Here is a 23121-nt window from a genome sequence, read left to right on the forward strand (position 1 = left end):
GCAGCGCTTCCATGCCGCGCTCATTATTCAGAAAACTAATACAGTACGCAGAGACTGCAGCTGCGCCGTTTCAAAAGGAGTCGCGAGGTTGCGACAGCAAATTACTGTCACGATAAAATACCGCCTGAAATTCACTTAGTTTTTCCTTCAAGTGCAGCTCCAACAGCGCAGTAAAGGTTTGGTTTGGTTTGGTTTGGTTTATGGGGTTTAACGTCCCAAAGCGACTAAGGCTATGAGAGACGCCGTAGTGGAGGGCTCCGGAAATTTCGACCACCTGGGGTTCTTTAACGTGCACTGACATCGCACAGTACACGGGCCTCTAGAATTTCTCCTCCAAAGAAATTCCAGCCGCCGCGGCCGGGATCGAACCCGCGTCTTTCGGGTCAGTAGCCGAGCACCATAGCCACTGAGCCACCGCGGCGGCCAGCGCAGTAAAGAGGTGTGTTTCTTGCATGGAGGCAGCCTAACCCAACGTTGCTAGAAAAATCAGCGAAAGCATTGAACGTGCTCAAAGTAGGAAGTATTTCAATGAAACAATTAACGCCTTCAACAGGCGCAGCTATAATAACACGAGAGCTTAATTTAATTTTAGGCGCAAATAAGCGGCGAGTCACATCGGCGCTTTCGTAACGTGGCAGTCTGAAATCAGAAACACATACTTTGCCTCTCGCGCAAATGGTATTCTAGAAATATGTGCACGCGTGAGCGGGATTCATGAACGAACCACTCGGAACGAAATGTAAGCCACCTCTTGTCGAGCCGACCTTTACCCAGCTTTCAAAATGAAGTGCCCGCAAGCCAGCGGCGGCGGCCAACGGCTCTGATGACAGACACGGACGAATCCATACGTGTGCAACGAAGGGGAGATGGGATGGAGCTCGTGGGTTCTTCGCGGTGTTTGAGCACGACGGCCATTCGCGCCGGCAACGAATTTTATTCACCCATCACACTATAAGCATTGCTCCAGCGCCGCTTGAATACAACTTTGACAAACGTCTCGCGCTCCAGTCTATAGCGTTACAAGACACCTTTGCTGAAACGTCGGCGTCCACGACGCGCACCGAGCGAGCGTCCATACGTAGCAAGCAATGCACACCTCAAAAAGAACAGCACTCCATGGTCCAGAGAGGCGATAACACAACGATAAGAAAATAAATGTAATCCACCACTGAACGAGACTGTATGTAAGTACGTTTTCGGAGGTGCCAAGTAAATTGAGCTCACGCGGCGCTAACTAACACACAGTTCCATTTCGGCCGTCATTCACAGGCTAAACGACATTTCTAGCCGCGCATCTACCTTGAAACACGAAAAATCTAGTAGACAGCTCGCGAGGAGCGGCTTATCATCAACGGCATCGCACAGACTGCCTTTCCGCGCGTTAGTAAAGACAGCGGGACAGAGATAAGCGGCATTAGTCGAGAACCCGATGGCTTCCGCCTTAGAAACGAAGATAGGACGTTTGTAACTGCGCACACAGCTCTGCTTAGAGTGGTTTAGGAGACCAAATGAATAAAATATAAACGTGTAGACTTACCGTAAGCGGACGATGAAGCTGGATTTTGAAGAAAACGTAATCCGCGAAAAACACGCAACGCCATTGATGCAGCCACGCACAGGGTTGTTTGCAGCCGGAATGATTTTCCGCCGTCTCGCGGTAAAATGGGTAAAACGTGAAACAGAAACCCATTTCACGGTCGTATCTTTATCGCTCGCACTCTTGCCGTGTGCAGCTTGATCTGATATCCAAGACCACAGAAGGCAATTGGTTTATAAGCTTAAATTCTTCGCTTACCCTCTAAAAATCTTATTGTTTTCGTGAAAACAGAGCCGAAATCTAACTTCTTGTCGGTATACGCGCCGCATCTCCCACCGAATAGTATGTTGTACAATTCTCAAATAATAATTATAAGGTTGCATAGCATAACGTCTTTTTTGCGTGTGTTCGTGTTTAGAAAACTGATATGCGCCACATCACCGTGTCATCGGCTCCGAAGCAACAATTGCAAGGGTAGGAACGAAAAAATACTGGCTTTGTGATTGTTGCGTCACAGCACTTATTCACGTGAATACAAAATGCAAAGGTAGAAATGGCAGATGTTAATCGCACAGAGGACCAGGCTCTTTGAGATTAATCTAAAGTGTTTCTAAGGCATGGGCGCTTCCTTGAATTCTCACACCCGTATTTCCCCCTTTATTTTCAGGACGTTTTAAAGAGAAATGTAGAACCTTTGATGAAATGTTTCTGATTTCAGCGCGTTGGACAGTAACGATCGAAAGATGGAATGGAATTGTGTAGAGCGATTCCTTTAAGGGACAGCGTATTCGTTCGATGTAGTACAGTTTGCGGGCGCTCTTACTTCAAGAACGGCTGCCTTTCCTCGGCTTACTTGTTAGCATTAATACGTAATTGTACTGACAATATACGTCACGGAATAACGAAAAGGAGCTTGTCAATGCTCCTGAAAACAATATACAGGAGGGTGTTGTAACGGCCTTACGCAATACTTTTTAATTTCCGTAATAGCGAAGGAGGTGGGGGACTCCCGACATAGTTGCGGTCACTAGATGCAGGTCCCCTCAACATGCAGTGCAAAAATGAATTGACATTCTTCTGGACTTAGTCGAAAGTCAGTGTATCGAACATTGTTAGATAAAATTACGATTGTTATAGACTGGTCTATAGGCAGTAGACTATCTATAGTGTACAGTCTGTAGACGAAAGGAAATTGAGGTAGTTCTAGACTGTAGTCTATAGAGAGTCTATAGACCGTCTATAGACAAAAGGAAATTGAAGCAGCTATAGACCTTGGTCTATAGAGAGTCTATAGACCATCTATAGACGAAAGGATATTGTGGCAGCAATAGACCTTAGTCTATAGACCGTCTATAGTCGAAAGAAAATTGAAGTAGTTATAGACTTCAGTCTATAGAGAGTCTATAGACAAAAGAAAATTGAGGCAGCTATAGACCTTAGTCTATAGCGAGTCTATAGACGAAAGGAAACTGAAGCAGTTATAGACTTTAGGCTATAGACAGTCTATAGACAAAAGGAAATTGAGGCAGCTATAGACCTTAGTCTATAGCAAGTCTATAGACCGTCTATAGACGAAAAGAAATTGAAGCAATTATAGACTTTAGCCTATAGACAGTCTATAGACAAAAGGAAATTGAGGCGGCTATAGACCTTAGGCTATAGCGAGTCTATAGACCGTCTATAGACGAAAGGAAATGGAGGTAGTTATAGACTTCAGTCTATAGCGAGTCTATAGACCGTCTATAGACAAAAGGAAATTGAGCCAGGTCTAATAAAGTGTCTATAGACAGTCTATAGACAAAAGGAAATTTGAGCCAGCTATAGACTTTAGTCTATAAAGTGTCTATAGACAGTCTATAGACAAAAGGAAATTGAGGCAGCTGTAGACCTTAGTCTACAGAGAGTCTATAGACAGTCTATAGACGAAAGGAAAATGAGCCAGCTATAGACCTTAGTCTATAGAGGGTCTATAGACAGTCTATAGACGAAAGAAAATTGAGGCGACTATAGACCTTAGTCTATAGAGAGTCTATAGACCGTCTATAGACGAAAGGAAATTGAAGCAGCTATAGACTTTAGTCCATAGATTTTCTATAGACTGTCTATAGACAAAAGAAAAAGTCTATAGGATGGCTATAGAGTCTATAAAAAGTCTATAGAAAGTCTATAGACCATTTTTATAAGGGCAGCGCGTGCCAATCTTACGCAGTGGATATAAGAGTTGATTTCAAGAGCGCCAGAATTCTGCCATCTTCGCTGCAAAACTGTATATCTCAAAATCCTGCCGACTGAAGAAAAGCGTTAGGCTTAGCCAGATTTTATCAAGCTAAGGTGATAGACGACGATAGTAAAAAAGGTGGGCGCCGCGCGTGCCGATCTTACGCAGTGGATATAAGAGTTGATTTCAAGAGCGCCAGAATTCTGTCACCTTCGCTGCTAAACCATCTACCTCAATATCCTGCACAATGCATTATTACATTTCAGTTCTTCATCACCAAAGTGCGTTGAGAAATTCTGGTTTCACTGCTGCTAACTACAAAGTAATGATTCTAGTAGACCCCGAATTTCTGCCCAAACGTCATTCCGGCAGTTACGGTGATCCCAGCAATAGTTCTAAAAGAAAGAGAGATCATTATATTTTTGTTTCCCCAAAACGAAAAAGGAGTCGCCGTCAGAAGCAATGGACAAGAAGTTTCAGAGCAGCTGCATCTAGGCATCAGCACTGGCCATAAATTAAGGTCCAATTTTAAGAAAACTCAGGAGATCTCACAGCTCAGTCAAGCCTGTAGAAGTTGGCTGTAATATCTATGACAAAAAAAATTATTAATATCGCTGCTAAACAACAAAACGGAGTTGCAGAGAAGAAAACTTCTAAATCAAATAGCGCTTCGTGCAGCAACACCTATGAACTACTATTAAAGGCTAGAGACAGGGTCCTCCCATGCTACGCCTGTCAAGGTGCCTGAAGGTACAAGGCGTCTAAAGACCATGCAAGACTCACCTCATGAGCGACGCGTCATATGAACCGATGGCTTGGACAAAGCTTGAAAGGTTTACCCGGAATTTCCTACGAGTTCGACGTAAGGTACGTAACATGAAGAGGGTGAGCGCGACGGCGCTGTGCGCCTACAAGAGTGTTTCACAAGGGCAAACAAAGGCGCACGCAGACATGCGGGGCATCCGGAAGAAAACAGAATATCTCCAGCGCAAACACCGCCGCTGCGCGAGGTCAGATAAGGTGCGCAGCTCTCCGTAACGGCACACGCACTTGCCGGAGAGCGAGAGAGAGAGAGATCCGCTCTCACACTCTGCGATGTCGTTCCTGGAATTCGAACACGCACCAGTGATCTCCGCTTCCATTGTCTGATTACGTGCAGCACCGTGAAAGCCAATGGGCGGAATTACGGTCAGGTAAGAGAGTACCGCGCTGTGTCATGCACTGAGGTCGGAAAATGAACATTACTACCGTGTATGCATCGAGCCGGTACACCCGGCCAAATTTTTAACTGGCTTGGGTGTTGCATTGCTGAATGCACCTTGTAAAATGTTTTTTTCGGCTATACCGCTGGCATGAACACTACCGTGTATGCATCGAGCCGGTACACCCGGCCAAATTTTTAACTGGCTTGGGTGTTTCATTGCTGAATGCACCTTGTAAAATGTTTTTTTCGGCTATACCGCTGGCATTTGTATGCTGCAGTTTGAAGCGTGAGATAGCATTTTTGGTGCCTTTTTGTTCATGTAATGTTTGAGTGGAGTATTTACGTGTTTAGATCAAAGTTATCAGAAATATTAATCGTCTTTCACTACGAAGTGCCGAAACAAGCGGAATACGCAGCAATGGTTCAGGTCCATATGGCCTCCACCTCTGGGTAAACTACCACACGTTTCATGTCGGACAAGTCGTTTACCCAGAGTAAGCGCAAATGCGCCACCAGAACCATTGCTGCGTATTCCGCTTGTTTTGGCTCTTCGTAGTAGCAGACGACGAATATTTCTGATAACTTTGATCTAAAAACGCAAGTACTCCACTCATACATTGTACGAACAGAAAGAAGCCACGAAATGCCACCTCAGGGGTCAAATTACAGCACGAATATACCAGCGGTGTAGCCGAAAACAAACTTTTACAAGGTGCATTTAGCGACGCAACAGCCGAGCCAGTCAAAGATTTGTCCGGGTGTACGCAACTAGCAGCCATCATGCCTGGACAAGATTCACGCTCCTCATTCTAGCTATCACCTTCTTCAATAACGTATCCAATAGTTCTGGACAAGAGCACTTTTGAACGGGAAAGAGTTTATAAAAGCAATTTTTTTCATATATTGTAAGATTTCACTATAGCAATCAATGTATCCCCAGACATCCTGTCGGCAGGCTTGAATATTTTTGCTATTAACGTTTTTTGCTATCGTAAAAAACTCTCCCCTTTGGTTTTCTATGACAGTCTTAACTGCTCGATATGAGCGACGGAAAGACTATAAAAGAAATATTTTGCTACAACATAACAGTGACAACATAATCTCTTTCATTGATCCGGGAGAGTTTAAAAAACATCTATGTATACATTTATTGCCCTGGTCATGCTCGAAATGTACAACAGTTTCATTTATTCTTAACGTTGTTTTCCCATTTACCACTTCTTTTGTTGCCCCTGGTTGCCGTTTTCACATGTTCGTGTTTCACTTGTTTTTCTTTTTATTTTCGTGTCTGATGTTATTTTAACTCCGTTTTGTATAAACTTCGTGTTCCTTTCATGTATTTATTTGCCTTGTACCACGTTCTTGTACCGATATCACGTTTTTATTCCTTTTTTCGATTTGCCCCCCTCACCCAATGCTCTTCGGGGCCTGTGAGGTACAAATAAATAAAAAATAAAAATAAAATAGAATATCGGAAGAATTCCTATGCCAGTACCTTAGAGTTTCAATATTCAAAATTTTTGCTCACGAATGTTGTCCACTATCAGAACAATGCTACCGCAGTGAACAGCAGGAATGTTTGCAGTCACATCTGAACGATCTGCACAAACAGCTGCCAGCGATTCACTCGTTGTCTTCTACTGACTGGTTCCTCTTCGGTAGTAATGTATGTTAATTTCGTCATGCACGGTGGCGTGTTGGCGCACTTCGTTACCACGGATACAAGATCCAAGAAAGGCCGTGAACCAAAATTGTTGAAATTATTCCGAAGCCAGATTCTACGGCGTGCTTCGTTGCCTTCCCACAGTGTTACTTTCGATTATAAAATGATAATCAATTAATTTATTGATCAGTTGATATCACAACTGATTAATTGTCTAACTTCCCTGACTACTGCGACAAGCACTACTGCTGCTAAGAAATGAAATTTCGCGCTTTTAATTCAGAAAACCAAAATCACTTTCGCAATGAAACCTAACGAAGTGTAAAATTCGCCACCTGCCGTGGCTCTTGACAAACCACAACTTTAAAACTAATAAAAATTTTTCTAGAAAACCCAGTAATTTTGAAGTTTAGAAAAGTTAAAAAAGATAATTTAATAGCACTATCGAAAAATAATCTTCTTTTCGTTGAGTGGTTTCTTTATAATGCTATATTAGTGTCGTTACCGGCACCTGCGCCTCTTTTCTTTGATAACGCTAGCTTTTGTACCTGCATATGCACAAAACGGAAAGTAAAGGTACTTTTATAGCAATACGGCACAGGGCATACATTCGCTTCTAGACAGAGGAAAATTTTTCATTGCCATACGCCGTCATTACGCCGTGTGTAAACACAAAAAGAGCATTTAGCACTTTATTATCTCCTCTTTTCTTTTTGCCCTCCGTATGCGCTATAATGCTTCCTGAAGCTATGAAACAGCTAGTTTTAATAAGACTGAGTTACCAATTATCACTTAAATTATCGTGTTCGGACGCTTTCTTTATCCCACGGAAAAGCAGCAATGCTTTTCATTGCCTTCGTAGAAGCGCTTATTATTGTTCCCCACCGTGCTTCGCAATAGCAATTAGAATATTCTGCTAATTCCGGTCTGTATCCCTTCAAAAATAAAAAAACAAGCGTTTCAACCTGGACGTAAGTGCCGATAATCAATACCGCTTTCATATAACTGCACTGAAGCGTAATTATATGATAGCCTTTTTTCGTGCGCAAAAAAAAAGTATTTATAGAAGTAGGAATCAATTGTGGCGATTCCTAGCCTACTGTTGCGAACTGCTATTTTAGATGCAAGAGCACTGGCATAAATTCGCTAAAAAATCGAATAATTGTTGGTGACGCATTCGACAAGTGGCTCTAAAAACTTGCTGATATGTCAGAATGTAAATATCATGTACCATCGCTGTAGTAGCGCACCCTTTCTTGAGTTCTTGCGAAACATTTTCTGCCTAGCCACTTTTACTGCGGTCCATAATGTTCTTTTGTTATTCTAGAAAGAAAGTAAAGTACAGGCATAAGAAAACTAACCTGCGTAGGCTGATTCCAAGTCATAAGAAGAATCCTGACGCGGCTTCACTCTAAATGGCTTTGGTTTATTGGGGGTTTAACGTCTCAAAGCGACTCAGGCTATGAGGGACGCCGTATATAGATAGGGCTCCGAAAATTTCGGCCACCTGAGGTTCTTTAACGTGGAATTTCGCCTCCATCAAAATCCGACCGCCGCCGCCGGAATCGAACTCGCGACTTTCGGTTCAGCAGCCGAACGCCATAACCACTGAGCGACCATCCTATCATGCAAGCAGACGGCACAAAACCACAAGCATAGTCGAGCAAAATGGACATCGACCTGCAGTTGTCACGGCCAGCTGATGAATATTCATTAGCTCCTAATTAGTGCGCCGGCTATATTGGTTGCCTCGGGTCACGCTGAACGTTGATTGCTTAACTTTCCTAGTATCCAACGCGCTGCATGGTGTAAAAAAGCACTCCACAGAGGCAGCATTCTGCAGTGTAGAGTCACTGCACCCAGGCCGTCCGCCCACCGCGTTCGATGCCTTGGATTTATGGCACGCGTGTCCAGCTCAGCGAAAAGATGTCGGACAGAGCGGGTTTTTGGACGGAGGCGGCACCTCCATACATTGACCCGCCGCTGTTCCTGCCTATTTGCCTCCTTCGGTTGCGGTCAGCGAGTGGAGCGGCAACGGAGTTGCAAGGAGAGGTTCCCAACACCGCCCTACACAGCGCGTTTGAAGGTCACCTGAAGTAGGCGTGACGACCTATAGACACGAGGGTGATAAATGATTCGCGGCCGTGGTGTTATTGACCTCGCTTGTGGCACGAACAGTATAGATAACGCAGCTAAACGATGTGATACAGTGTAAAAACAACGGGTATATAGGTATAAATATTAGGCATATTTCCTCCCCTCCATATGGTTCCAGATTAAGGAGCTTATGGAGGAGAATTTCACACGAAAAAACTTCCAAATTACGTGGGTGCAGTTCCTGTCGACTCAGAAATTTTGTTGCTTTTTTTTCTGCAAGTTTTTAACGTCAGCCTATGCCAGCCTTAGCATTCTTACGCGGGCTTTTTCTTTCTCATCGATTCTGAGCCCGGGGAGGCTGAGGAATGCGGGAATGTACTTCAAGTGAGTACGGACACCTTCTCCTACCCAGAAACAGTAAAAGAAGTATAGAAAAAAAGTAAAAAGGCTTGTCCGCTCTCGACGCGAGCAAAATTCTTCTCCGTTCGCAGTAAAGCAAGTAATTAAACCCTGAGGCCGAATACCAGGTATTTTTCGTGCAGCTGGGACAAAAGCTTGGTATTCTTCAGGCTATTTTTACAGGGCAGAGAGATTTTGGGGATTCTGTGAAGAAAAACACACATTAAAGGCAACAGTCAGTGCGTTACTTATAAGTGACTGCGCATTGCTGACTGCTAACAACTCAGGGAAGCCCTCGCTGGCAGGGCCTTTGACAGGATATTAAAATTTTAATTAGAGCAATGGAACATGAGCTTAAAATAATCGATGATGGACTATCTTGAACAAAGCGCAATACAATTGTAGGCATAGCCCCTGTATTTGAAACATCGGCCGTTATAACATGCACAAGAAGTGAATACATTAGCATTTTGCGCATAGGAGACGCGGTGGCGTATTTTGGGCCTGTGTACAGTCACTCCGGACGCATTTAAATGCAAGCAGAATTACACATAAGCCTATGTCGAAATATAGTGAATAAAGACGTAGCGCAGAGGTGTGGCACTATCGAAAACTAGTGAATAAAGACGGTTTGAAAGACGGTAACTTCTGAAAGAGGCATAAAAAGCTAGACGAGAGAAGCAAACCAACGCGTAGGCGAGCTATGTTCATTCAAGTCCACTAATCACCAGAAAGTCTAAGAATGAAATACTGTGATCCATTCGTAGCGCCGCAGTTTTAGAGGCACAGGGCAGTGTTAGAAAAGGAGCAAGTGTTATAGCGGTATAGTCAACCCCGTAACGTGTGTTCAGCAAATTAATAGAATGTAATTTCTTCTAGGTGACAGCTCGCACCACCGCCTCACACCTGCGGTTCCTGACTCGCATCATCCGGCAGCCATGAGCAGCCATATTTGCGGCAACAAAGAAATACTCTAAATTAAGCGGCTGGTAGCCGGAGCAGCTCGCAGTGATGATCTGGTCTACCGAGGAGTGGTGGCCTGCACCCTGGTAACCATCTCTAACGCTACCACAACTTGCCAGAGCTCTGAAAAGAGCCTTCTTGGCTTCTCCTTCGCGAATTCAGTTTGCAATAACACTCTTGCCCACAATACCGCTACTCCATGGGCATAACGGGAACGGCAGCCATTCAAAGGCCGATACCTGCATGCTAGCCTCACTAGACGTGTTCTCGCTTCGCGCGTCTGGCTGCGTCTGCTGTGATTGAATCTGTGCGTTTCCCTAAACAAGATAAAATTTTTACTGATTGCCGCTCTACTTCTGTTTTTTCTTGCTCTATTTCAGTCAAGTCAAAGCCAAGTATACTGAGAAGAGCGTAACATCGAGAGAGCGCACAGAAGAGGCGAGGATAAGATGGACGCTGCACTTTCAACCCGTTCCTGATTTCACATTTGCTGTGTGTTGCCTAAAATCTACGTTCTACGTTCAAACAGTAAATAAAGGAGCCTACCGCTGGTCAGTGATTATTTCAGTAGTAAGCTGCGCTGCTTGCTATTGCCGCTACCTTACAGATCCCGCTAGAAATCAATGCACTTGAGCACGGCCCCAGCCAGGAAAGCAATAAAAGTCATCCCGTTCCACTGCAAAAGAATTTTAGTCTAACCCGAAAGGGCCGTAAACATCATTGGCACTGGCGTCATACGCGGGGAGGATGTCGCTCGAAGGAATGTCGCAAAGCGTAGTACCAGGAACATCGGCTCTATCGGCTTTGCTTCAAACCACGTCTGTATGACGTGCGCAGAATGAAAGGATGAGATCGTTTTCGCATGCCAAACGTGTTAGTCTGCTCTGTATTTCACAGTTGTTAACCATTCCGTGAGCGCATACGCGCTGTTCATTGCAGTCTCCCACTTGGCACTCAAGAGGTGTTCTTTAGGATTCCAGAAGCCCAGGAAACCCTAATAAACGCTTCTGGTTTCAACGGCTGCCATCGCGTGCTGCGTGGCGCTGAACATTCAAAATCACCCCGGGAATTTTGGATGTCCATTACGTCGCACTGAATTTTTATGGCGTCGGAAATAGTCGGTGCCAGAATTTGTAGGTCAGATCTTCGAGCGAAAATGAAGAATCGGTCATTGTAATCGTGATATCCGTGCGGGATTTCATTGGTCTCTTAAGTGTTCTCAGAAATAAAAGCTTAAAACATCCCCATTGAGTTACGTGGTGTTCGCTACTGGCGGCCAAGATATGGCGCCAGTTGTTCCGGAGAGCTGGGAGTGCTTAAAAATATTCACGGTAAAGCTGTACACGATGAGGAGTGCTGGCGGGGTTTGACCGATATCTGCAAGAACTGCTCAAACTGCGTCTGGCGTTTTTGACGCATAGTGCGGGAAAGGTTCTTACAATATATTTCATGTTACGCTTCGAAGGCAATGCTGATGAGCAACTGCGCTCATGGCTTAAACTGCTGTCCTTAAAGGTGCACTGAAGAGGAACCTGAACTTGTCTTTTTGCCGCGGGAACTCGATCTACACGTTCCGAGCTTTCTTAGAAACTGCGATTTACTGCCCTGTGTGGCCGATTTCCCCAATTAAATCAAACTAACGTCCGGCTCCCGCCTTTCTTTTTTTTTTTTGAATTCCGCCTCGTACGGTGGGCGGAGTCGACCAACGCGTGGAGCGCCTTTCACCCAGTCCCGTGGCGGCTTTCCGCTCTGCCATCGGCGGAGTAATACGTAGTAGTCCGTAGTAGCAAATAGTCCGCGCGTATTTTTATTTCTTCGGGCTTATTTTGCGGCTATATTATCTGCGAATGCAACTATTTATTCATTTAAACCTAAAAAACAAAATAAAGTGAAAGCAAAGCCTCCACGGGACTGGGTGAAAGGCGCTCCACGCGTTGGTCGACTCCGCCCACCGTACGAGGCAGAATTAAAAAAAAAAAAGGCGGGAGCCGGACGTTAATTCCTTTTAATTGGGGAAATCGGCCACACAGGGCAATAAGTCACTGTTTCTAAGAATTCTAGGAACGTGTGGATAGAGTTCCTGCGGCAAAAAGACATGTTCAGAATCCTCTTCAGTGCACCTTTAAGATTGGCAGGTTACAAATGCGCCGGAAGCTTTACACATTGATCACTGTGGAGGGATTCATCGGGCGTAGATCCAAGAAAAATGTGAAAAAAGAAAAAGCGGAAGCAAGAGCTAGATCACCCGTCAGGCGTAAAACAGGACTACGGTGGGAAACTGCACAACATCATTACGTCCTGCTTTCCAAATTGTTAACGAAATTGTGAGGACACTTTGGCAACTAAAGTTTTGAGAAGCGCAAGCCGAGGACACTATGCCGTGACGACTTCCGGTGGGTGTGACGTCACACCATTCCCGTGGCTATAACGACGTCCGCGCTATTTCGACATTTTTGCCTATAAATAATTAACTAATTACTCTAGTCATAAAACGTGGCTTCTAGGTGCACTTCTTCTTCCTCTATCTGAAGCAACCATTCGTTTTGTTGAATCTTATTTAGTTACCGAGTTAAGACGAGTTAAACGCTGCCATAGGTGTGACACCCTCTGCTAACGGACGACATTATGAGCCATTAAAGGCTTTCGTCTTAATAAAATTATCAATTTCACTCTTGCGGCCATCACACTTTTTGTGCACGTGTGCCGCACTCACTTTGGCTGCCATAAGCCAACGCTTCTCTACGCATCACAAAGAGTGCGTGTCAATCAGGCTTCCGCAGTTACCTCCATTCTATGCAGTAGACTTAGCCTCGGCTGATTCCTTGCACGCCCATTCCCGTCATCTACTCGCGTTCGTTTGCAACGTGTAAGGGGGGGGGGCAAGTGTAAATACTATCCTTGAAGGAGCAGCGGAAGCCTAATTTCTTACTTATTCGTTATTTATTACCCACTATTTTTCGTAAAGCAAACAGGCGTGCCACGTACCACGGGTACCACCCAAACGCCCCTCATCGCTGACGACATCACTAATAAATGAGCCCGCTCTCGTCGCGAAACCGGGAACGCATTACAGCTGGGGACGCGTACAAAGACAGGCGACGACGAAGAAAGAGCAGGAAGCGATATTATGCGCGGAGTCGGGTCGACGCTTCCGGGTTGAGGGTGGATAACGTGATGCGACTACATTAGCAGGCAGGAAGCCAAGAACATAACCATCTGCTTTTTGAAGCCACTCCCTTCCTGTTAGGAAGTCGTGCCAGCTGACGGTGCCAGCCGCGGTGGCTCAGTGGGTGAGGCGTTCTGCTCCTGTGCACGAGGCCAGGAGATGGGATTCCGGACGCGGCGACGCCGTATAGAGGGCGACTATATGCCGAAACGCGCTATCGGTCTCCACCGCGGCGTCAATCCCATCCTGCGAGCGGCTTCGGGATATGCACACGTCATACCGTAACATACTATACGATACCATGCCATGCATTATTAATGTTTCTCTCAGTGAAAGGGAGTAGGTATTAAAACAGAAAAGACGGCCGTAAATAAATAAAGAAAAGATGGGGAGGGACTGAAGATACCGAGGGTAACAGTAACGCAATATTTCCGTTAATTTCATTTTTATTTAGTCTCTTTAACCTATCGTGATTGGGCTTTACGCTGTCGGCATAAGTTAACATAGAAAGAAACCGGGAATATATAGCGACGGGTAAGTGGAAACGTGCGACAGAGCAAATAAAAGAACGAGAAATATCAATTTCTTTCTTGACTGCTACATTTGGGTTATATATAAACTTTTGCGCTTTGCAAGGAAGTCACGATGAACGAGAAGTCATATAATTAGAAAGTAGACTGACACACATTTGAAAACGTAAGGGTTTAGTGACGTTTCCATTGAGGACCAGTGTTCTTCAGAGAGATACTGGTCCCCAATCGAAACATCACTAAATCCTTCTTATGCTTTTGAGCTTGTGTCAGTCTACTTTGTATATATATATTTCGCCAGGAAACCTGCTTTGTCTCGGCGAATTCTAGGCGCCGAACTACCGCGGTATAGAGTTCAATGATGCTTCCTCTTCACTTACCTCTCGGAAGGCTACTGGGACGCCTATCTTGCAAGCCGGCAGTTGCAGCTAAGGGCACGCCATCTGCGAATTTGGAGGGAACAAAGTCAGAAGCTTGGCTTGGTGCCACTGCAACTTGCACGTATGACACTCCACCACATGATTCGGTTTTGGCTCATTACGAAGAAGCAGTTTGGCTCGCCGCCTGCTTTAGTGGCGTGGTTGCGGGAACGCAAGTGTTGCGTGAGTAAAGCTGGCGTCTGAATTCAACACCAGCATCAGAAAAGAAGAGGCTTAATTTTCGGTGTGATAGCGACGTAAGATGACGTAAGGTGACGTAAAGGAAAGTACGAGCAGTGGCAAGAATTTAGTTTCCCCTTGCAAGCACTTGAGACCTGAGAATCAGTTCGGTTTGTGAACGTTAATTAAAACATAATAAGGCGCAATTACTCATTAACATTCAGTTCACCCAAGTGCAGTCACACGTCCAGAAAGGAAAGATACAAATCTTCCAGAAAAGCTTTGCAGTCAGAAAGAAATTCGTCCTGCTCCGAGTGGATGCTAGTGGATGGGTTTTGGTGGGTGGTAATGAGTAACTGCTCCCTCAACACAAATTTATAAATACAGTCCCCTAAAAACACAAGAGATTAATAAAAACATTTTGGTCAAATCGAGGTGTTTCCACAGAATTTCATGAAAACAATTTGCGACCGAACGCTCAACATTTCTTTCTCTACGACCTTGCCCCATGTTCTGCACTGCTGGTCGGTATGCCTTCAGAACCATTTATCAACGTTTTATAAAGAAATTTAGTTAAGTGAGCGTGCTGCAGAATGCATATTTAATTCAAAATGACAAGTAACCTCGTGGTAAAGCGAAAGCAAGTTGGATGGTATTTCCTCGCTTGCCGGCAGAAACTGTTTTAGGCAAAGCAGCCATCTTGGAAGGGGCTCAGCGCTCTTCTATTGCTACAGAATTATTGAAAAGGTGACCACGTGGGAGCATATTGATTGCCGTCAGATTTCCAGTCGCAATTTGGCTGCTGAACGGATGCGCTTATACACACCGTAAAAGAAAGGCCGCCGCGGTGGCTCAGTGCCTATGGTGCTCGGCTGCTGTCCCGAAAGACGCGGGTTCGAACCCGGCCGCGGCGGTTGAATTTCTTTGGAGGAGAAATTCTAGAGGCCCGTGTACTGTGCGATGTCAGTGCACGTTAAAGATCCCCAGGTGGTCGAAATTTCCGTAGCCCTCCACTACGGCGTCTCTCATAGCCTTAGTCGCTTTGGGACGTTAAAGCTCATAAACCAAACCAAACCAAAGAAAGATGCGAATCATAATGTAGCCGGCGTCTGAGGAGGATATTATTAAAGGGGCTGTGCTAATAAGGAAGATAGAATCGCGTTTTGTTTTTATTTTGTTCTGCGGTCGCAGGTGGCAACACCATTCCGCTTTTATGAATCTACAACAGCTTCATGCATCTATTAGGCTACAAAGTGGGATGTGAGATCAACTTCAGTGCCCACCCTTACCAAAATTAATTTAGGCAGTCCAGAGAGTGTCTATAGACTTCTGTCTATAAAGTCTATAGACTTTCTATAGACAACCTAGAGAACAGTCTATAGGCCATAAAAATGCTATAGGAAGTCTTAGGCAATCTATAAATTTATGGCCATACACTTCTAGTAAACTTTTGGGTATATTTTGTCTATAATTTGATCATGAATAGACAAAGAAATATCTATAGCATGGCAATAGAGTCCATAAGAAGTCTATAGACCACTTCTATAAGGGGTGCACACATTGGTCCTCAAAAGCAGCTTAGTGCAGACGTACATTACATGCCAAATGTAATCGCAGGCTGTTGCAACTGCTTGTCTTTTCAGTGCAGAAATCAGAAAGCGATGTCTTCTAGCGCACTGCGGCCGCGCTTAAGGCCAGAAGCAAAAAAGTTGGTCTTTTGATGGAAAGGAGGTTTTCCATTGTTCATGACACAGCTGTATGTAAGATCGAGTGCTTCAACTCGGAACTACATGTATTGAAGAATGTTCCCGATTGCTGCAACTTCTTTCTTGCATTTTTTTTTGGTTGCCTTGGTTTCGGTTTCTCCGCGAATATTATAGAACATAAATACATATTGTAAAAGAACAATCGGAATGCTGTAGGGCATTTGAGGCGCGTTGTATTGTGAGTATTATTTTATTTGAGCGAAGAACTTTACTCGTGCCGCAACCGCGAAGCCAACGCTGGAATTTTCCGCGCAGTGCGTAGAATATTAGTTGCCAGTCTTCGAGATAGCTCTTCTAGAATAGTGCGAAGCAAGCTAATCTTTGAAGTCGTGGTCTGAAATGAAGTGCTGCGAGAAATGATGTTCGCAAATTTGCGCCCTTTCTGTCAATGATGATTATTAGAAACGAGAGCTAAAAGGAAGGGGTTTAAAACGGTGACATAATCACCGATTACAAACGTGATGATTAGCAAGCTTCTCCTCATAGCTCTGCGTTGCGCGGAGAAGCTTGGTGATGACGTCATGAAGATTTCAGACTTCCGCTGTCTTTGCACGGCACATTTCAATGCGTCGTCTAATGCTGTGAAGCAACGCTCCGCACGGTTTACCTTCGATGGCATTTGATAGGTTGCTTGCTTACTTGATTTAAATGCACAGCATCCTCGATATAACGTCATCGTGCACCCCTTACTCGGCGCTGCGCAGTGCAGAAAAGCCTAAACGCTGCAGCGTGTTTAATTGCCGATGACGTCACCGTTTTAAATTTTAGCACAAAATGGATTCTAGTGCTTGCCCGTAATGTTTTATGTGTTCGATCTTTCTAAGCATGTCAAAATCTTTGAGGCAAACGTGTTACCCTTATGTCACCCCGCATCAACTCTTACATGTTGCATCAAGAAAACCACAGGAAAGAGAAATTAACGATGAAATTCATAGACCTGTTCACAAGAGCTAAAATCATGATTGTTCGACGGAGGCGCGCTAGTCAATTAAGTTTTTTTTTTTTTTTTTGGCGTGCTGGCCAATTCTGGTAGGAGAGGCGTCATCAAACACTGACAAATCAACCTTACCCGCGAAACCCTTTGTGGATGTGCTCTCAGCTACTAACTCCGTACAACCCGACTCAATGCGCGCAGCATGAGGGGCACATGGTAGTTATTAAATCCCTTCAGTTTTTAAAACTTAATCAGCTTTTACAAATGTGAGCAACGCACTCAGTTTCACTACTTTCAACAGAAGAAAGTCATTCAAAGCCGCAGAATGTTGCGGCACATAATTTCAATTTTAGGGTAAATGAAGAAATCGTTGCCCTTTGAGCCCTGCATGGAGCATAAATTACGCAGATTTGTGTGGGTACTTTCCACTTGGAGCATTTTTCTTTTAGCGAGTGTTTTACTTTTCTTCTGCGGTTGCGAAAAGAGAAGAACACGTGTTGTAGGAACATTACGTACGTGTTTCTCTTCTCTCATAGGGCAAACTGTGATTTGTTTTCACCATCAATCCTGCATACAAATTTGTATGCAAAATTTCTTACATGCAAGTGCTACGAAGCGTTTTGCTGCACGGCTATACGACAATCTCGTACACTACTGTGCCTGAAGGCTACGTTGAAGAAATTTAGTGCTGAAATAAAACGAATTGAAATTAAAATGCGGCGCGTGCAACAAATATATCGGCGGAAATAACTTGGGATAAAATGTGGTGGTTGATGAACAATAGCTCCTTGAGGAGAAATTAAACTGGGCAGAATTCGCACCCCTGATAACTGCGGCCGACCCCATACAGGGTCGGCATTTTAAATGGTGAGTTTTGCGGAAATATTGGCGTGTTAAACATGCAGACTTTATGCACAACATCCGAGATAATGTTGTCAGAATGCTATTAAGAGTCCCAGCGCAAGGTACTCACTTCTCGACTGACATCGTAAGTAGGACCCATACATGAACGTATCTGAAAGTTTTGTGCCTTACGTGATAAATCGAAAATTAGATGAATGCGTACCTTAGGAAATATACCTTCCGATAGCTAAGACAGAGCTGTTTTTAAATAACGCCACTGAATATGTCGTTTGTGAGAAGTAATGCCACATTTTTCGGAGGAGGAGACAACAAACGAAAGCAATATGAGCGAGCAGCGACAATTTCGCTATTATAACCAGCATGAAGTGTAAAAAAAACCCACCTTTTTTCACGCCGCTCAGTTGACACGGGACGCTTGCGTGTAATCCAATTCGCACAGGTTAGAAAAGTTAGATTCGCCTTTCTTCGATGTGTATGTCGACGTTGGCTACCGCCTTTGCACCCAACTCCCTCTTGCACCAGGGGTGCGCAGGCACTCTCAAAGCAAAACAGAAAAAAAAGGATCAGTTCAGAAAAAAAAAATAATGTAATAACGATCGCACGAGAAAGCGAGGAGGACGCGCGGCGGCGCACGCCACTTGCAAGGGACGACAATCGGGCGACCGACCCCGCAAACGAGCACGTGCGAGAGAGCTGCTACGACTGACTGACTGTTCCTCGGTGAGCGCCCAGAGCCGTTGGCGGCACGATCGAGAAAGAAACTACTGGCTGCTGCTGCTGCCGCTCGAGTCCTCGCACCAGATGCTCCCGGAGTAATCGCGCCCTCGCCTATAGCGTCATTTCACTCTCTCCCTCTCTCAATCTCTCCCCTCCCACGTACTTTTTCTTTTCTCTTTTCAAGCGCGCCCTCCTCTGCCCTCCCTCGCAGCCGCTCCTCATACCAGTTCTTACTACGAGGCGCTTCTTCCCTTTTCCCTCTCTCCTCCGGCGCGCGCGCAGAGTCGTCCACGTCGTTCGTACCTTGACATTGAACGCGCGGGAACCCGGCTACCGCACAGCGTGTCGACAAAAGCGAAAGGCCAGGCCCGGGAAGTAAGGCGAGCAGGCTATCGCCGGCCTCATGCATTCATTTTGAAGCTCGCAGTTTTTCGTTGCCCGGAGTTTTGAGCTGTGATTCCTTTTCATTTTGCTTCACTGTTATCGCGCTCGGTCGTCGCTCCTGGCTCGACGTGCCCCCATTTTTTTGGCGCGGGGGCCCCTGGACAGACGGCGGCGCGAGGGTCGGGAGCGGGCGACCTCCCTCTCCGGCTCCGTTTCGAACGGCCTCGCCGGGGAGGCCTCCTCACCGCTGACCTCTCACCCTTGACCCTCTATTTCTCCCCGAGCGAGTGACCCCCTCGGTCGCGTCCAGGTTCGATCGTTTTTCGACAATTGTGCCGCTGGTTGGACTTCCGCCGTCCGTGACCTTTCATCCTCTCCCTCTGCGTAGGGCTCCCCGGTGGGGATCTTTGGCCCTGGCTGGGGCCCCCTTCAGTGATTGGGTGTCTGGCCGCCGCCTGCTGTGTTCAGGGTGCCTGCGCCTTGTGCTCGATTAGGGACCAGCGGGCGCGGGCCGGCTGCTGCCGCTCTGCTGAAGGCTGTGTTTAGTCCGCGTTTTCTGTCTCTTCTTTTTGGGAACCATTGCACGTTTTGGCCTCAGTAACTGTAGGAACACACGCATGGCTTCTCTTGGTTTGCTACGAGAATACAGCCGCCATGTGCGTATGTTATTACCACGGAGAGCGTAGTAAACTGGTACGGCGATGCAAAACGTTCACATATTTCCCCAGGTACGGCGATGCAAAACATGAAAAGGGCACCGCACTGCAAAACGTTCACATATTTCCCCACTGTACCACCAAGTTTGGCATGAAGTTATCTAGAACTCACTTTGATGCTATTCGGTGGTACAGCGTACACTCCTGTAAATTTAATATTAGTTGTGTACTGTAAACTTTAGCTCCATGTGCGGTACACAGAACGTTACGCAAAACCACGATACGTTAGACCTTGTGCTAAAGCAGATAAATGTTGTGTTGCAATGGTCCCGCTTTCTAGACGCACTTGTTTCGTTCTCGTACATCAGCTGTTTCATGTTTCATATATGTTCCTAATTATTTTATCGTTCTATAAGAGTTCAATCTTTAGGAAAGAGTTTAATTTCGCGTCATACAAGACAGCAAATCAGGACCCATTTGGGCTCTACACAGAAGTATGCTTCGGGATCGAATTTGCACACGCGAAATCTTGCCTTGCCAGTACTGTAGTTTCGGGCAGTGTATGCTATGTATTAATGCAGTCACTGCTATCCGCAGCACACATAATGTCACAGAAGCCCCCTCTTTAAGCAGTTCGAGGAAGCAAAGTTTAATGCTACGCATTTAAGTGCCATCTAAATGGCAGTAGCACCTTCCTGGGCTACGCCTGTTTCACGCTGAGCGTCAAGGCGTGTACAATCGTTGCAAATGGCAAACCATGATACGGCTTGCCATCGGTACGTTGCTACTCGTGGGCGCGACATGTAGTGTCAATCACGATATGTTTCTCTTTGCTATTAGTACACACGAAATGCATTAAAACACTGAGATGATCACTAGCCCCGTTAAGTCTTGCTGTTAACGGGTAACAGTCTTACTGTTAACTGTTAACAGTTAACAGTCTGAACAGCCATACAGACAGGTAAGGCTGTTAAGCAGGTGTGGCCAGGAACTCCTGCAATGAATAACAAACAAATATATGGCCGCACACTGGTCGGTAGTAAAGCGTTGTAACTGTAATCCAACCACTGGCTCCATAACATATGAACAATGGTCGGCAACGTTCTATATATCTTATCAAGAAAATGCTTACACGTGTTTCCATTTCTGCTCCTATTGAAAATACAGTTAAACTTTTCAAGGTTGCAGAATGTGACAACAGTCAAACTGTTGAGGTGTCCTCTCTAATGTACAACTTTCGTAGAAAGTATCCCATCTATAACTTGAGCTTTGCGCATGATGGCCTTAGGTGCCTATGTTCCATAAAACCCAACACAAACAGAAAGTAGCACATATCTCCTTTAATATTTGAATCCCTTTTTGAACTGCAAACACTGCGACTAGTACATTTCCTCCTCCCTTTTTTTTTAGGTCGCAGAGTAAGCCGATATTTTATCAGTTTTTGCATTGCTTCGGAGACTTTTCATATTGTTTAATGTTTTAGTTAGTAGTTTGCTAATGGTGGTAATGTTTTCGCTTACAGCGTAAAAGGCTTCGTGTTTGGTTGGTAGCCGGGCCATTTTTCATACAAACACCGCCACAAAGCAGTAGCTGCAGGAACTATAGATATCACTTGTTTAGCAGAATTGCCTATGTGCAATCGCCACATAAGGACTAGGAAACATGTAATTGTTTCCCTATACGCGGCTATTTCCTTTGTCTGTACGAGCAGCAAAGCCTAACACGGCGCGATCGACAATGCGTTCATGCCATGCTCCTGCTTTATAGCATTTGCGCTGCAAAGCATTAAGGTCAAACGAACAAAAAAAAGTCCTTATTGCACTTGTTTTTATTTCCTGATCACGTCAGCATCAGATTCTTTTTGCGACTTTTGGCTGCAGCGCAGATGGGGAAGGGACGTTGTACAAAGCATTTGCATGAAATGCGGACGAAATAAGGCACAGCATTGCCAGTTGCTGCCGGTATTGCGTAAAGTGCATCCCCCTTCGTTTGAGCATTGGCGGCTTTGTTATCGTGGACGGCCCACGACACGCTGACAGAATACATAACGGAATCGTCCCAATATACATACTCATGGCAACGCATCGGATATTGAAGAAACCTTCGAAACTGGTGTGACCAGATGTTGCGGTGGCCGGCGAGGCATTCTAGCCTCTAAGTTCTTTTTCGCTCGTCTCCAGCTCCAACATGGTTCCCCTTAGTTGGGGCTTCAGCACATGCGCGTAATTTCGTCGGACAGGGCCGTCAGGAAATCCGTAGCTACGCCCCAAAACAAGTTGCAGGCGGCTTGGGTCCACTGCAATAAAAGGGAAGGGGCGTGGGGCTAGAGAGATGATAGAAGGGTGCGGCCTCGCCAGTTATATTTGGACTTCTTCTCTACAGCGTGCTCGTCTGCCATCGATTACCCCTTCCTGTTTTGCAGGCCCTCCTAGCATGCGCATAGGATAGGGGCACACTAAAACGCAGTTGATGATTCACATGTTTTTTTCGTCCGCACGCATGCGAAAGATGTCAGTTGAAGAACCAGGTTCGACGATATGAAATCATGGTATATTTGGTTAAGAGAAAGCTGAGAATCCAGCCTTTGAATTCTGATCTGTTAAGTTCGATGTAAGCGATAACATGGAATTATTCTCCTGATTTGATGTCTGACTGGACCAAGGTTAGCATAAAGGAATTCGGTATTTCGAATTCTTCATGTGCTGTCTTATACCGCTGGTGAGCCTCATCACAAGCAGCGAAGAGAGGCGCAACTCATCTCGGAAGTTTTTTTCATCGGTGCACAAGTCACTGCACACGATTATCAGAGAGCTGCCTCCGTATGTTTTCTTCGCTTGATAGGTGCATAACGGCGCCTATTTTGTCAGTCTACGTTTTACGTATTTCTACGCCACTGCGTTGCATGGCAAGAGTCCTAGCATGTCGTGTGGCTTCAATTTTTTGTGTATGATCTTGCTTGCGGAGTCCCTCACCAGAATCTCTCCATTCGTACTGAACTGAAAAGTATTCTCACACGGAGCCAATGCTTACCATTCTGTAGAGCTGACTGGTTTCTTTCATTCGCTCTTCTGTCTTTGCAAACTCAGCTGTAACGCGCACAAGATCTCAGCTTAGTGTCTGTGGGTGGAATGGCAAGACGTTTCGTTTGCAATCTTGATACTGATTGACAAAAGAGTACTGCCTGGACCGAGGGCAAAACATAGAGAAAACGAACTGAGTTGCTGACTCCTGTGACTACTATGAGTCATTTTTCGGCGACAAAAAAAAAATAGAGACAGGGAGAGTAGACCTCACTAACGCGCCTACCTACACCTGCCACTAACGCACCTAAATGCACTTTTCACAGGACTTAAGCCCACTAGAAGCACACGCAGCTGCAGAACGAAAAAGAGATGGCCAAACCAAATTCAAAGACGCAGTGACA

At 45.3% G+C, this 23121-nt stretch overlaps 1 protein-coding gene and 1 long non-coding RNA gene across 4 annotated transcripts in view; one reads left to right on the top strand and one right to left on the bottom strand.

Annotated features, from left to right (window-relative positions):
* The window catches only part of LOC149359724 (cytochrome P450 302a1, mitochondrial-like), an 81445-nt gene extending 62671 nt beyond the window's left edge, over positions 1 to 18774 (bottom strand). Inside the window, exons 1-2 of one of the 3 annotated variants that reach the window (XM_089571857.1) lie at positions 18323 to 18774; positions 14158 to 14220 (exon numbers count right to left, since the gene is read on the bottom strand). The gene's annotated coding sequence lies outside the window, so the exon portion shown is untranslated. Of the gene's footprint in view, positions 1 to 4538; positions 4741 to 14157; positions 14221 to 18322 lie in introns of those variants that run through there. The other 2 variants (XM_089571858.1, XM_089571856.1) reach the window with 2 other exon arrangements.
* On the top strand, positions 4569 to 11306 carry LOC149359725 (uncharacterized). Its single transcript, XR_016288798.1, has 3 exons — positions 4569 to 4948; positions 9998 to 10167; positions 10462 to 11306. It is a non-coding gene; the product is annotated as an uncharacterized LOC149359725 (long non-coding RNA).
* Positions 18775 to 23121: the final 4347 nt, after the last annotated feature.

This window comes from Amblyomma mixtum, chromosome 2, assembly GCF_055824585.1.
Source record: "Amblyomma mixtum isolate Tamu chromosome 2, ASM5582458v1, whole genome shotgun sequence".
Classification (NCBI taxonomy): domain Eukaryota; kingdom Metazoa; phylum Arthropoda; class Arachnida; order Ixodida; family Ixodidae; genus Amblyomma; species Amblyomma mixtum.